The sequence below is a fragment of the Trichosurus vulpecula genome, chromosome 4, assembly GCF_011100635.1.
Source record: "Trichosurus vulpecula isolate mTriVul1 chromosome 4, mTriVul1.pri, whole genome shotgun sequence".
Classification (NCBI taxonomy): domain Eukaryota; kingdom Metazoa; phylum Chordata; class Mammalia; order Diprotodontia; family Phalangeridae; genus Trichosurus; species Trichosurus vulpecula.
Window position 1 is genome coordinate 362,875,908 of NC_050576.1, and position 14,922 is coordinate 362,890,829.

At 37.5% G+C, this 14,922-nt stretch overlaps 1 pseudogene; it reads left to right on the forward strand.

Annotated features, from left to right (window-relative positions):
* The first annotated feature begins 223 nt into the window (after positions 1-223).
* On the forward strand, positions 224-893 carry LOC118846128 (annotated as a pseudogene).
* Positions 894-14,922: the final 14,029 nt, after the last annotated feature.

Below are 14,922 nucleotides of genomic sequence, written 5' to 3' on the forward strand. Positions count from 1 at the left end.
CTATGGCTGGTTTTGGTCATCTGATGTCATTAGTTTTACAAAATACCTCCATCCGATTTGTAGTGGAAGTAACGTAAACTAATACAAAATAAATGAAAGTCTGACTGGTTTGTTTATGATAGCACGTGTGTGTGTGTGTGTGTGTGTGTGTGTGTGTGTGTGTGTGTGTGTTAAGGAAAAAAAAAGATGGGAGATGACTGAGGCAGGTGCACTCCTGGGCCAGATGTGGCAGGGTGCAGCCCTGGCCCTTCACAGGTCATGGAGGATGCCAGGGAGGCCCTGCAGCAGCAGTTGCAAAGATGCAGCCTCAGTACCGCCTCTGAGTGCACCCAACTGCTGGAGCTGCTGGGGCCAGAGGGTGCCTGTGGGCAGAGATCGGGTCTTCTGTCTGGTCCCTGGAGTACTGCAATTGCCCAGATCCTTTCCACCTCATGGACTGTGGCCAGTCCTTCATGGTGGACATCCAGAATCTGAAGCCTCAGTACCACCATCTCCAGTGCCTGGTCCACCCTGATAACTTCAGCTAGAGGTCGCATAATGAAAGGGACTTCTCAGCACAGCATTCCACACTGGCAAATGAGGTCTGCAAGACCCTGCTGGCCTGGCTGAGCCTTGGCTTGTATCTGCTGAAGCTCAAGGGTGTGGAGATCACCGAAGGCACAAACACTGACATGAACCTGGAATTTCTCTGAGAAATGATGGAGGTCAATGAGAAGCTCACTGGAGCTCACAATGAGGCAGAAACCTTAGAGCTAAGCAGAAAGAATCGACTGAAGATTTGGGCAAAGCTTTTGAACAAGGTGATTTTCAGAAAGCCAAGGAACTTTAAAAAAAAAATGAAATACTTTGTAAATTTAGATGGAGTAGTAAAACTAAAGAAAACCTCATCCTAACCGGAGATAGGTGACAACTTTATAGTGTCTTTGTTTCCATTAAATTCTTATGTAGATACTTTTCTTTATGCATTTTGGTAGATTGGGAATATGTGTGCTAAACATGTATTTTGGCATAACTGCATAACACTAGAGAACATTAAAGCTGGGAGGAGCCTTAGAGCAGGGTGTGTCAGAGCTGGAAGGGACCTCACAGGCCATCTAGTCCACCCCCGTCATTTTACAGAGGAGGAAACTGAGGCTCAGGGCAGGGAAGGGACTCGCCCAGGGTCACATAGCTAGTGTCAGAGATGATACTGGAACCTCAGCCCTCTGAGTCTAGAGATCCTGTGCCCTTTCCACCACAATAGGCTACCTCCAAATGAACTTTTTAAAAATTGAATTAGTCCTTAAAAAGTAGTATGTATTTGGGGAATGCTTCAGGTTAAACTAATTGAATTTAGCAAGTACTTGGTGTGCATTTATTAAGCATCTACTATATTCAGGCACTTATACTGAGCACTGGAGACACAAAGGAAGCCAAAAACAAAACAAACCCAAAAACCACACCAGTCCCTGACCTCAAGGAGTTTTACTATCTAGTAGGAGAGCCAAAATGCAAACAGCTGTGTACATACAGAGTAAATTAGAAGTAATACCAGAGGGAAGGCACTACCAATAACATCAGACAGGCAATCAACAATAAATATAATCTCTTAGAATGCTGCTAAGGGTCAGCTAGGTAGCACAGTGGAGTGAATAAGCACTGCCTCTGGATTTAAAAAGACCTAAATTCAAATACTAGCTATGTCGACACAAGGCAACTCACTTAATCCCATTTGCCTCAGTTTCCTCATCTGTAAAACGAGCTGGAGAAGGAAACAGCAAATTACTTTAGTATCTTTGCCAGGCAAATCCCAAATGGGGTCAGGACACAACTGAAAACACTGAACAAACCATGCTGCTGAGCTCAGACAACACAAATATGTCAGATTGCTTGCTGGCTTGAGGAGGGGGGAGGAAGAAAAATTTGGAACTCAAGATTTTACAGAAAATGAATGTTGAAAACTATCTTTACATGTAATGAAAAAATAAAAAGCTATCACATTAAAAAAAGATGAAGTCGTTACTCACACACTTCATATGAAAATTTTAAAAAATCTGTTTAAGAAACAATAAGATTGAATAGAAAGTCAAAAAGTAACAGTGATTTGGGTCTGTAAAAACCTGACACAATAGGAGGAAAGGGGTCTTAATTTTTTTAGTCCTCTGTTCATAAATAGGTGATCCTATCATCCTGGGGTGATTGGAATAGACATTACCCCAATAGCATACCCATAACTGTGAATCATGGCATACTCACATTTTAAATGGAGTAGTTTTCATTTCTATTCCAAAGGTAAATTAAAATTAAAAGGTAAATTTAAAAGGTAAATTAAAAATATGAAGTTGATCCTTGTTCTTGAAAGCTTTGTCCATGTAAGCGCCTGGAAGATCCTAGTAGGCTAAAAATATTTTAGGTACTGGATAGGCTCAGTAATGGACAGGCACCTGAGGACCAGCCTAGCTATGTTAGGAGAGGCTCATCAAAAGATTGATCATAGCAATTGGCAAAGCCTATCTAGGAAGGCTTGCTGGGATCATGATTTACAGTGGAGTAGGGAGTACCTTTAGCAGTGAAATCACAGGTTCTTGAAGTAAGAAAATTTTAATTACTTTTTAAGCCTCTTCATTTATGTTTATGTAGTGGTAATGAAAGGATATAGTGACCAGGAAATTAAAACTACCTCAAAAAGATAAATTGGCACACACACACACACACACACACACACACACACATTTTAAATAAAAGCAATACCTTGTAACTGTTAGTGTTGCTGTACAGTCATTTTTTAGTCATGTCTAATTCTCCATGAGCCCATTTGGGGTTTTCTTTGCAGAGATACTGGAGTGGTTTATCATTTCCTTCTCCAGCTCATTTTACAAATGAGGAAACTGAGGCAGAGTTAAATGAGTTGCCCAGGGTCATACAGCTAGTAAGTGTCTGAGGCCAGATTTGATCAAAGGAAGAAGTTTCTTCCTGACCCCAGGCCCAGCACTCTATCCATTTTGCCTCTTAGCTGCTGCAAACTGGTAATGTCTAGTAGTGTTTTGGTTGTGAGAGTGTAATAAAAAGCATTATTCTCTCTCTCTCTCCCTCTCTCTCTCTCTCTCTCTCTCTCTCTCTCTCTCTCTCTCTTTCTGTCTCTGTCAGTCTGTCTCTCTGTGTCTCTCTCTCCCTCTCTGTCTGTCTCTCCCTGTTTCTCTGTCTCTCTGTGTCTCTCTGTCTGTCTCTGTCTCTCTCTCTCTCTCTCCTACATACGAATAGCTGAAATTATGTGTATATGTATGTGTGTATATATATACACACACATACCCACATACACACAAATATACTTGATTAGCACAATATAGAAAATATTTAGAGCAAAGAAACGTTTGAGTAAAATTCATACAAAAATGTGCTACTAAAAGGTTGCAAATAAATCACATTTTTTTGTGTGTGGATTCACTCCTTTCTTCCTTGACTCATATGATGTTTAGAGAACTTCTGTTATTTCTGGATATTTTTCAGGTTACCAGTTTTGTTTTTCTTTCTGCTCTCTAGTCTCTCTGTCAAGTAATTAATGATCTGTAAACAAATATATACCCAAGAGGACATATGTTTTTGTTAAAATTGTCAATGTTTTGTGAGTTGGATGAGTTTTTATGATGTTACCCATCAAGTACTAATTTCATTCTCCTTAAAAATTTTAATTTTTTCATAATAAGACATGAGAGGAAAAAGCACAAGAAACCAATCTAAAGAGACTAATGTGACTTCATAGAGAATTCATAAACAACTAAGACTTTTAAAATACACACATAGATGATGAAGCAAGGGCATATAATAGGGAAACCCCCCCCCCCGAAAAATTAGTCATTTAAGAATAATGTCATACTCAAAGGTTTTTGCAATTGTATAGGATCTCAGAGTCCATTTCAGAATGACTTGAAGCTATTACTAAGGGCTAAGGACAACAAAGTGGAATTTTCTTCAAGGTCTTTTGGGGATATAAGAGGAGTAATAAGGAAGGGGTAGAATGAAAAAACCAAACATCATTTTAGGTAACCTACCTATGTGTGAGGGCAGATAATATCTAGACCAATTTGATATTCCATTGAAAACCCTCACCTTTAAAAATAAATGTGGCCACTGAAAACCTATTGAGGGTATATTCTAACTGTTATTACATGGGAATAGGTTAATTATTGAGGGTATATTCTAACTGGTATTACACAGGAATAGGTTACTTCATCTTTTTAAATTCAAGAGAAGGAGAGAAGGTATTCTATGCTCAGCTCGGTAAAATATGTCTTGACATATCCTTCAGAGACAAAAAAAAGAAAAAATCCAGTAGCATGATTTTTTTCTTGATTAAATTGGAATATGGCAAACTCATTTCATTGAAAAAGTAATTAAAATATAGTAAGATAATAAAACTAATTATTAAAATACATTTAGAAGAAAAAGGGAGCAAAAAGGAAGAGTTAAGACCATTGCCCAGAATGGACATGATAACGATAAAAGAGAATGGAGAGAAGGCAGAGCTAGTCAACTCTTACTTACCAGCTGCTTCATTCCTTTAAAAGCATTAGGATGCAGGCTGTTCTGATTGTCAATCATCCTTTGTCCCTACCTCCTATGTTATACCTCCCAGGTCAAACTTGGCCCTGTCCTTCAAGCTATGTCTCCCAGGTTCTTGTATCTTCTCGATGATTGTATATTAAACTTTAAGTTTACATTCTCATTCACGGCTGTCATTTCTTCCTTCTCTGTCATTTAAAAAAAATATCTACACACGAAAGTCACATTAATATTTGACTCCATTAAATAAAAATAGAAGTATTGTTGGCTCTTCCTCTCTGTCTTCCCCTTCTTTTCCTCCCTGTCTCTCCTTTTCCCCTTCTTCCCATCTCCCTCGCTTCCTCTCTCCCCTACCTCTTCCTCTCTCCCCTCCCCCTCTTCTCTCCCTCCCTCCCTCCCTCCTTCCTTCCTTCCTTCCTTCCTTCCCTCCCCCACCCATCTCCCCTTTCTACCCAGGCTAAAGATGGGAGTTTAACCCCAAAGTTTCATGTCTTAATTGAAGTTTTCCATTTCCCCTGCAAAGGAACCTAGATATCTTCCATTAACTCATGACTGACTATATGTCATAAAACTTTGAGACTACTATGGAAATTTTCTCTAGGCTGCAGCTGCCCAGGCAGACAAAACAAGAGCAAACATTGCTCCAAAGGACCTGGAATGGTGCATTGTTTTGCCCCTACAGCCCAGTACTGAAATGAGGTGTAGTTCAAGAGCTTCCTCTAAGACTGATGCCCGAATGTTGTTGCTTGTGACAAAGCACCAGTGCTGGTAGATAGACAGGTGCAGCCTTTAGCAGCATTGGGTTCTTCCAGAACCCTCTCTTTCACGTTCCAAAGTTCGTGTTTGAAGTTATGCATCTAGCATGAAAATTGCCCTACAAGACTATCAATAAGATCCACTTCTCTGCTGAGGAAGCATCAGCAATCATCTGACCCCCTTTTGTCTCCTTCCAGCTGAGGAGTAGGACTACCATACTACTGTTTTTAATACCAAAAAACCCCCAAACAAACAACCTATTCCAATAGAGATGATGAAAGCATTTAGACAGGGAAGCAGTGATTATGAAGAATCACCAAGTTTTCTTCAAGAAGTTTTGCCAAACTAATCTGATTTCTATTTTTTTTTGACAAGGTTGTTAGACAAGGGAGGAATGATGGATTTAGAGAACTTGACTCCGATTCCCAATCTTCTACTTAATATTTCTGTGACATTGAGAAAATTATTTCACAGCTGTGCCTCAATGTTCTCATCTGTAAAGGGGTTGGACTAGATGGCATTTAAGATACCTTCCAGCTTATGATGCAGTAATTGGTAAATGAGGGTAATCTCACAAACATAGTTGTGTCACTCTGTATCTTATCGTTTCCCAATGTAAAATGTGTTTATGTGTAATAACTAACTAGCAAGGTTGTTTGAGGATTAAATGAAATAATGCATACAAAACGTTTTGCAATCTGTAAAATGCTATATCAGGGGTGGGAAAACTGCATCCTCCCATGGCCCTCTAGGTCCTTGGGTGCAGCCTTTTGACCAAGTCCAAGTTCTATGGAACAAATCCTTTTATTAAGCAGACTTCATGTGAAGATTGGATTCAGTCAAAGGGCCTTACTTGAGGACCTAGAAGGTATAATGTTAAGCAGGGTGGGACTTTTCTTTTCTTTTTTCTTTTTTTTTTTTCTGTTTTCTCTTTTAGAATGCTAAAGTAATCAAGTGCCTTTGATTAAGTCTTGCTAGGGGCTAAGCCCCACACCCACACCCTTTTGCTGAATAGGTTTGAAGCCTTTGGGCTCTAAGAAGGGTATATAAACTCAGAAGTTAGCATTTTGTTTGGGGCTCTCACTCACTGGAAGAGTGTCCTGTGATTTGACTTGACTCTGGGCAGCCCTTGTTAAAAGCCCCCGCCCCTCCCCCAGCTTTGAAAAAACCCATATGTTGGTGCTTCTCTCTCTGATAACTGTTGGTGTATTGCTTGGACAGACAGCTAGAAGCCTGTCTGCTGATTTGTGTTTATTTGCTCTGTTTATATAATGTATGTTCGTAATTTCTATTTGTATTCTCTCTAAAGTTCAGGGTTCTGGCTTTTCCCTCTGAAGTAAGTGAATGATATGTGTATGTTTGATTAAAGTGAGATTGTTAACTCCTTAAAGTTGCTTTCCTTAGAAAACCTGGCAGCTTTTGTTGCTGATCTTGTTGGGTCTTACACCTCAGCAGCATAGCAACATTGTTGTTACAGAGGGCCACATATGTCCTTGAGGCTATAGGTTCCCCACCCCTATGCTATACAGATGTCACTTGTTAAAAATACAAAGTTATGATTGTGTTAGAATACAATAGTACTAATAGTGCTATAAGTGATGATGAGTAGGATGGTTTCAGAAAAACCTGGGAAGACTTATATGAACTGATGCAAAGTGAAGAGCCAGTAAATCATTGTATACAGTAATAGCAATTTTGTATGATGACCAACTGTCAATAACTTATCTATTCTCAGCAATACAGTGATTCAGCACAGTTCCAAAGGACTTATGAAAAAAAGTGATCTACCTCTAGAGAAAGAACTGATGGGAATCTGAATGTAGATCAAAGCATGCTTTTTAAACTTTCTGTTTTTCCTGGTTTTTTTTTTTTTATTTTAATAATTTGTTCTGTGTTCTCTTTTGCAATATGGCTAACATGGAAATATATTTTGCATGACTGCACTTGTATATTCTTTACCAAAGTGCTTACCTTTTCAAGGAGAAAAGGGGAGAGAGGGAAAGAAAATCTGAGCTAAAAAATTATTTAAAAATGTTAAAATTGTTTTTAAATGTAATTGAGAAAAAATAAAATAAAAACTTTTTTTATAAAAAAAATCAGAGTTATAATGGTAAAAATGATGTGGCTAGAGTCAAGACCTGGATTTAAATCTCATCTCTCATATTTTGATAACTATTTAAAAGGCTGTGTCAATGTCAGGAACTATTAATGGTATTAATATACTATAGCATAATATGCAGAAAAATGCATATTGTTTCTCTGGCAAAAATGGAGAGAGGTGAGCTAGATTTTAATAAAGGCAGAAGGAATCAAGTCAATGTTAATACTGTTGATCGTGTTATCACCCATAAGAGTTCTAATTCCATATTCATGAACTCTGAAATTCCTATATTTTAATTTATAATCTTTGATAATTCCATTTTTCCCCTCAGAAAGCACTAGATGAAGCCTAACTCAATAGTTCATCTTGACGCTGACTCCTTTCCCCTCCTTCCTCAACGCTATATATTTCTTTTCCAGGCCATTGTCCCTGCATGCTCCCTTTTCTATCTCATTCTTTTTAGTGATTCATTCCAGCTCTATACTGAGTGCTATGCTTTAATCCCTCCTTTCCTTGCTCTTTTTGGCAATCATGCCTTTCCAAAATCCCAAGTTTAGGTTCATTCCATCATCCAAAGTCTTCACTTCTATCACATGCTCCTGAAAAATGGCTAGAGAAAGTCAGAAAACCATGCAGATTGGATCCACCTCAAATGTACATTGTATAGTCTCTACTGTGCCCTTAGTAAGGCAGCAAGATAATAATCAAATCATAATCTCACTTATTATAGCAGCTATGCCTTACCCTTTTTCACGCCTTACCCTTTTTCACCTCTCTTCAACCTTTCATGTTGTAGTAGATCACCCTCTTCTCCTGCATAATCTCTCCTCTCTAGTTTTTCATGCCTTTAATTTCACCTGGTTCTTTTTTTAACCTGTCTTACCACTGCTTCTCAGATTCTTTTGATGGCTCTTCACTCAGGTCCTACTCAATAACTATGACATCTCTTCTCCTTTTTTTTTCATTTTGTGATCACATCAGCTCCTTTGAGATCAATTATCATCTCTGGGAAGACGATTCCTAGATCTAAATACCCAGCCTTAACCTCTCTCTTGAGCTCATCTTCTATCAGGTTCTTTTTGGATATCTCAAACTAAATGTCTATAGGCATTTCAAACTCCGACCTTTTGAAATAGAATTCTGTCTTTTCCCTCTTCCAAACATTTTTATTACTGTCAAGGGTATGATCACCCTCCTGGTCATTTGGGCTCAAACTCTTGCTTTTATCCTTAAATATTCAGTCACTCTCAGTACACAAATCTGCATATCTAACATCTGCATATCTGGTGTTGGCACTTAGAAATTCTGCCTAAGATTTTGGGTAAGTTATTTAAGTTCTCATAGAAAAAGCACAGTAGAACAATTCTGAAAGAATCTTCTGAAAGCAAGCTTTATCTTTTCTACCTTCATGATACCTCCTGTATAAGTTCCCTGTTCTTCATTCATATAGCCACCAACCTGGTCTAAGCTCTCTGTATCTCATGGACTGTTACATTAGCCTTTTACTTGATTTCCAGTCTACCCTCTATTCAGCTTCTCAAATGACTCCCCTAAAGTTCAGGTCTGACCAGGCTGTCTCCCTCCTCTTAAAGTCTGGTCCTCTGTTACCTGCAAGAACAAATACAATAAACTCTGGCATTTAAAACCTTTCATGGCTTTGTCCCTTTCTTTCTTCTCTGTTTTCTTACCACTTTAGTCCCCCCTATGTACTCTAATATCTACTAGCTTTGACTTCCTTACTCTACATTGTACCAAATACTCCCCATCCTGACTCCTTGCCTTTCAGATGGTAATGCTTACCTCTTCACTTCATTCTCCTCACTTTTATATCTTTCTTTGAGACTGAGAACAGATCCTACCTTCTGCAGGAGGCCTTTCCTGCCCTTCCCCTGACTGCTTCTTTCTGAGATAAGGCGGTCTATATATCATATCTTTATATATCATATACATGCATATATATGATATATGAGATCATATACATATATTTATAATTTACTTGCTTTTTCTCTTATTAGAATGTGTGAATTACGTTAGTACAGGAATCATGTTTGCTTTTCATCACCTCATAAGAATTTAGTCCAGTGCTTGGCACATAGTAAATGCCTGATAAATGCTTTTTGGCTGATTGTATGACTGCCTAGATCTAACAGATAGTCTCAGATGTCATACTGTGTTACCTGTATGACCTCACGCAAACCACCGAACTTTTCTGGGCGGGCTTTAGTTTCTTCGTCCATAAAATAAGCAAGTTAAACCAGCAGAATCCAAAGATCCCCTCCAGCTGTAAATGTACAGTCTTATAATCTTAGTCATCTAATGATTCAGAGATCAGTCTTAACTTGGAATAGCTATCAATTGGAGAAATTTGTCCTTGATCCTGTTTGGTTCAACATTTTTCTTTTATCAAGACAGACTTAGAGGTAACATGACATTTGTTTTTAGGCATTTAAAGACATTTGTGGCAAGAGGATCATACTTTTTCTAATTGGCTTCAGAATGAAGAACCTAAAACAGTCTGCATAAGATGCAGAGAAACAAATATTGGATTAATGCAAGACAAAATTGCTTTGCAAATTATAGTCTTCCAAAAGTAGAATGGAGTATATTGGAAGTACAAGCCAATTCTCGTTGCCATCACTTTTTTGCTCACAGCTCTTTCTCCGGCAGCATTGCCTAATCCTGCTCTCCTATTGTTTACTAGCATGATTATTCCTCGGCTAGGTAATATATGACTGTGTTCATTCTATCACTCCTTCCCACTTGTCATTCCTAGTGGAGCACTGGTGTGTCATCAATAAAAGGCCTAGTACAAAATTAGACTAATCTGAATGATTTTCCTCTCTCTTATCTTTCAATTCCTAATCTTCCTCGGGATAGTCCGTAGTCCTAGTACCCACAGAGCTTGGCATGTAATAGCTGTTTAATGAATATTTTTGATAGGTTAATTCTCATGGTACTAATGTTTTATAAACACATTTCTTTGTATTCATGAAAATCCCATGATATCTCATCCCTTAATTGCCAAATCTGCATCGTCTTGTTTGGCACATTTCCTTTCTTACTCTCCATTTGGGAGAAGCCAAAGTTGAATAGGGGTGCCTACATATGTGAAAGGGGTTGTGTGAATTTGAAAAGAAATAAAAACTTTCTGTTTTTTTCTACAATTTGAATTTAGCCTCGATTCAGTTAGCTGAGTTGTAGTTGTCCAAATTCACTAGATAGATAAAAAGTGAGCAAAATTGGGAAATGTTAGAATCGTCAGATTTGTAACCTCAACCTAGTAAAAAATAAAAATGGGTAGAGAATGAGAGGAGTAAGAACCAAATTTGATTGAATTTCTTTAACCTAATTGTACATAAACCTGGAGGCTCAAGTGATGTGAATATTTTTTTTAAAATTGGAACTATAAAGCTGAAAAAGAAAACGTAGCATGGATAAGATAGTCTCCTTTGAAGTTCTTTTTGCTTTCCTCTAGTGTTGGTGCTTAGAAATGCTGGCTAAGACTTTGGGTAGCTTATTTGAGTTCTCATAGAAAAAAACAGTATAACAATTCTGAAAGAGGGGCAGCTAAGTGTTGCAGTGAGTAGAGCACTGGCCCTGATGTCAGAAGGACCTGAGTTCAAATCCGTCCTCAGACACTTGACACACTTACTAGCTATGTGACCTTGAGCAAGTCACTTAACCCCAATTGCCCTGTCTTCCCCCTTGCAAAAAAAAAAAAACAATTCTGAAAGAGTCTTCTGAAAATAAACATAATTTATATGAATTCAAATTAAGCGAAGTCCTTTTAAAAGAAGAATTAAAATAGAAAATAATACTTTAATCACTGATTTGACTCTTTAGGGAAAAGCCAAGTCAATTCTGTAAAGCTACTGACAAGAAAGTTAATATTAAACATGATGCAGTTGGGTAGAGTTTACTGTGTGGAATTGAGATTTGGTCTCTGGCTAGCTGTTACAACTTGGCTCTCTTCATTTGTAAACTGGAGGAGTTGGATTGGGTAATTTTTGAGTCAGTGCTACTAGTATTTATTAAGTGTGTCAATACAATGCTAACCACTGGTCCCTTCCATCTCTAAAATTCCATGGCTCTATGAACATGGAAAGAGCAATTTGTATTATTGCATAAAATATGGAATATAACACTACTACCACCATTTCTTTATTCCTCTTGATCTAAATAATTAAAAAAAATGAAAAAAATGAAATCATCAGCCTGAGAAGCTTTGAGATTTTCCAGACCAATTCTTCTGTTTCATAAGAGAGTAAACTGGGATTCATTGAAGTAAAATAATTTTTCAAAGTTCACACAGCCATTAGGGTCAGAAATGGGATTCAAATTCAGGCCTTAAGACTTTCAGTTCAGTTGTTTTTTGACTACACTCTGATGATCTCTATCAGATCCTTACCTTTCTAGCCCTTTTATTTTCACCCTGCTGTCGAGATGAGAGATTTCTGGGATTAGAAACAGTAAAGTCTGGCCTTGTCCTACAAATGACACAATCAAGGGTGGATATTGACCATGACATAAGTGTCAAGAAGTCATCAATTAATTGCAGACAAATAGGAAAGGTAACTTAGCTCTATTTCTTTCTGAGGCAGACAGGTGGCACAGTGAGTAGAACATTGGGCCTAGAGTCAGGAAAACTTATGGTTACAAATCCAGCTTGTCTCTCATTGTTGCACAAAACCTGCCAATTAGTTAGTATATATAGATTGGAATCACCATAGCTTTAGTTAAGAACTTTTCCCTTTAATAGCATGATATGATATTTCATGATAAGGATTTAAACATCTTAAATCTTTAGAATGAAATTATTATAATAAATGCTTTTATTATTTTGTCATCTGGATTTCTCAATTTGTCTGGTGTCTTCAGGATTGTAAAGTTGTTTCAGTCATTTCTGACTGTTTGTGACCCCATTTAGGGTTTTCTTGGCAAAGATACTGGAGTGGTTTGCCATTTCCTTCTCCAGCTCATTTTACAGGTGAGGAAACTGAGGCAAACATGTTTAAGTGTTAAGGTGTTAAGTTAAAGTGTTAAGAGTCAAACAGCTAGTAAGTGTCTAAGGGCAGATTTAAACTCAAGTCTTCCTGTCTTTAGGCCCAGTGCCCTATCCACCTCCGTGCCTCAGAAAGAGCTAAGCTATTTGTCCTCAATGAATTGATGACTTCTTCACACTTCTGTCATGGCCAATATTCACTCTTGATTGTGCCATTTGTAGGACAGGGCTAGACTTCAGTTTTCCTGACTCTAGGCAAAAAAGTATGTATGTATGTATATGCATACATGCATATATTTATATATATATATATATATATATATATATATATATATATACACACGCACATACATATGTACACATGCACATATACATATATATGTATATACATGTGTATATGTGGGGAGAAAGCAGAAAAAAAAGACAGACAGAGACAGAAACACCTAGTGGCTCAGTGAATAGAGCATTGGTCCTAGAGTCAAGAAGACCTGAATTCAAATTTGGTCTCAGACATAATAACTGTGTGACCCTGATCAAGTCATTTAACTTCTGTTTGCTTCAGTTTCCTCAACTATAATGTGGGGATATGGGGATGATAAAAGTACTTACCTTACAGGATTGTTATAAGGATCAAGTGGGACCATATTTGTAAAAAAAAAAATGTTTAGCACAATGACTGGCATATAGTAGGCACCGTATAAATACTTTATCCTTTCACATATATATGTGTATATATATATATATATATATGTACATCAATGTGTTTAACATATGTTTGTGTGCTTATGCATATATATTGTCTGTTATTATTGTCTAGCATTGCCAATGTCAACAAACAAGTGAATTGTGAATGTAAATCTAGTGGAATATTTGCCAATGTACAACTAGTGATGTGAAAGATATCACCAAAGACATGTATTGTTAGAAGGGGGAATGGACTGATCATGAAGTGAGGGTGATAGATAACAGATGGAGAGCTTAAATATCCTGCTGGTACCCACCAGCTTTTCAAGGTCCCAGAGACAGGTTTTTAGGTGCTTGCAAAGTTTTTCTGTAATGGCTTACAGAAGAATAAAGAAAAGAAGTGTGAATGATTTAAAGGCAGTGAGCCTTGAAGAAAGACAGAATTTTGAGAAGTAAATTAGGAATATATTCCAAAAAGTGGTGGCTACCTTGTGTGAATGTAGTGAGGCGAAGAGATGTGGTATTGAATTTGGGAAATACCTGGTAGTTTAGATTTGCTGGAATCTAGAGTTTGTGAAGGAAAGTAGCAAAAATAAGATGGATAAGATAAGTAAGAGTCAGATTATGAAGGGCCATAAGTTCTAGGCTCATTTCTAAGTAAAGGAGAGCAACTTATGTGTTTTCCACCCATCGGGAAGCAACATAGTCAAATATTGGCCTTAGACTATTTTGACAGTAGAGCAGCGAATGTATTGGACAAAGAAGAGTCTGGAAGTTAGAAAAACAAGTTGGGAAGCTATTACAGAAGTGCGGGCAAAGATTGAAGGACAATGCTTCTGAGTGATAAATATAATGGGAGTAATTAAATTTTATTTCAAGGCAGGCCAAATAACCATGAGGAAAGAAAAATATTGTATTTTTCCAAAGTGAGCTCCATACACAGAATTCTAGAATAATTTTCTTTAAGAATTCAGTTTTTGCTGATAGGATTTCTTAATATATGCCTATAGTTTCAGGATAAAGTGAAATAAGGTCATTTTATTAAAGAAGATGCAAAGGGAGAAGATTATTTTGATTTGCACTGTTATTACATTGATTCAATCTAGTTCAGTCAACCCACATTCACGTATCACTTAGTACAGACAATATTCTCTCTTAAATTCTGGCAGTGCAATGCTGGAAAATAGTGTATCCCATGCCTTCAAAGAGATTATAGTCTACTAGAAAGGGAGGAAACATGCACAGATCAATGTGGTGTAAAGAAAAATGTGATGAGAGCAAAGGAAAGATCTAGACAAAGTATTATAAGAAATGAAATGGGAAGATCCTACTGTCAGTTCTCTAAATTTTTGTCTTTTCTGAAATCTGTCAGGACTGGAGAGGCATGGAGGAAATGGAAAGGAAGTCATAGCAATGATCTTAAAACAAAACATTTTTTTCTGGGAGATTTCGATTCAATAAGCATTTATTAATACCTACAGTGTGATAGACATTGTGCTAAATACTGACACTACAGAAAAAATAGACTTAGTCTCAATAAAATTATTCCTTGGGAGAAATTACACACATAAGTACAAAATATCTCAGAGAGCAGTAACATTGGAGAGATCAGGAAGTGTCTACTGTAGTTGTAGTATCTGTGCTTGGTCTTGTAGAAAGCTCGGAATTCCAAAAGGTAAGGTAAGAAGGAAGAGGATCTAGGAAACAGAGACAGTTTGGAGGAAGGTGAGAAAGCTTGAGATGGACTGTTGTGTACATAGAACAGTAAGGCCATTTAGGATGCAGTATTGGTTATGGAAGACAGGGTAGTAGAGACAAAGCATGATGCTCTGTTTAGGTT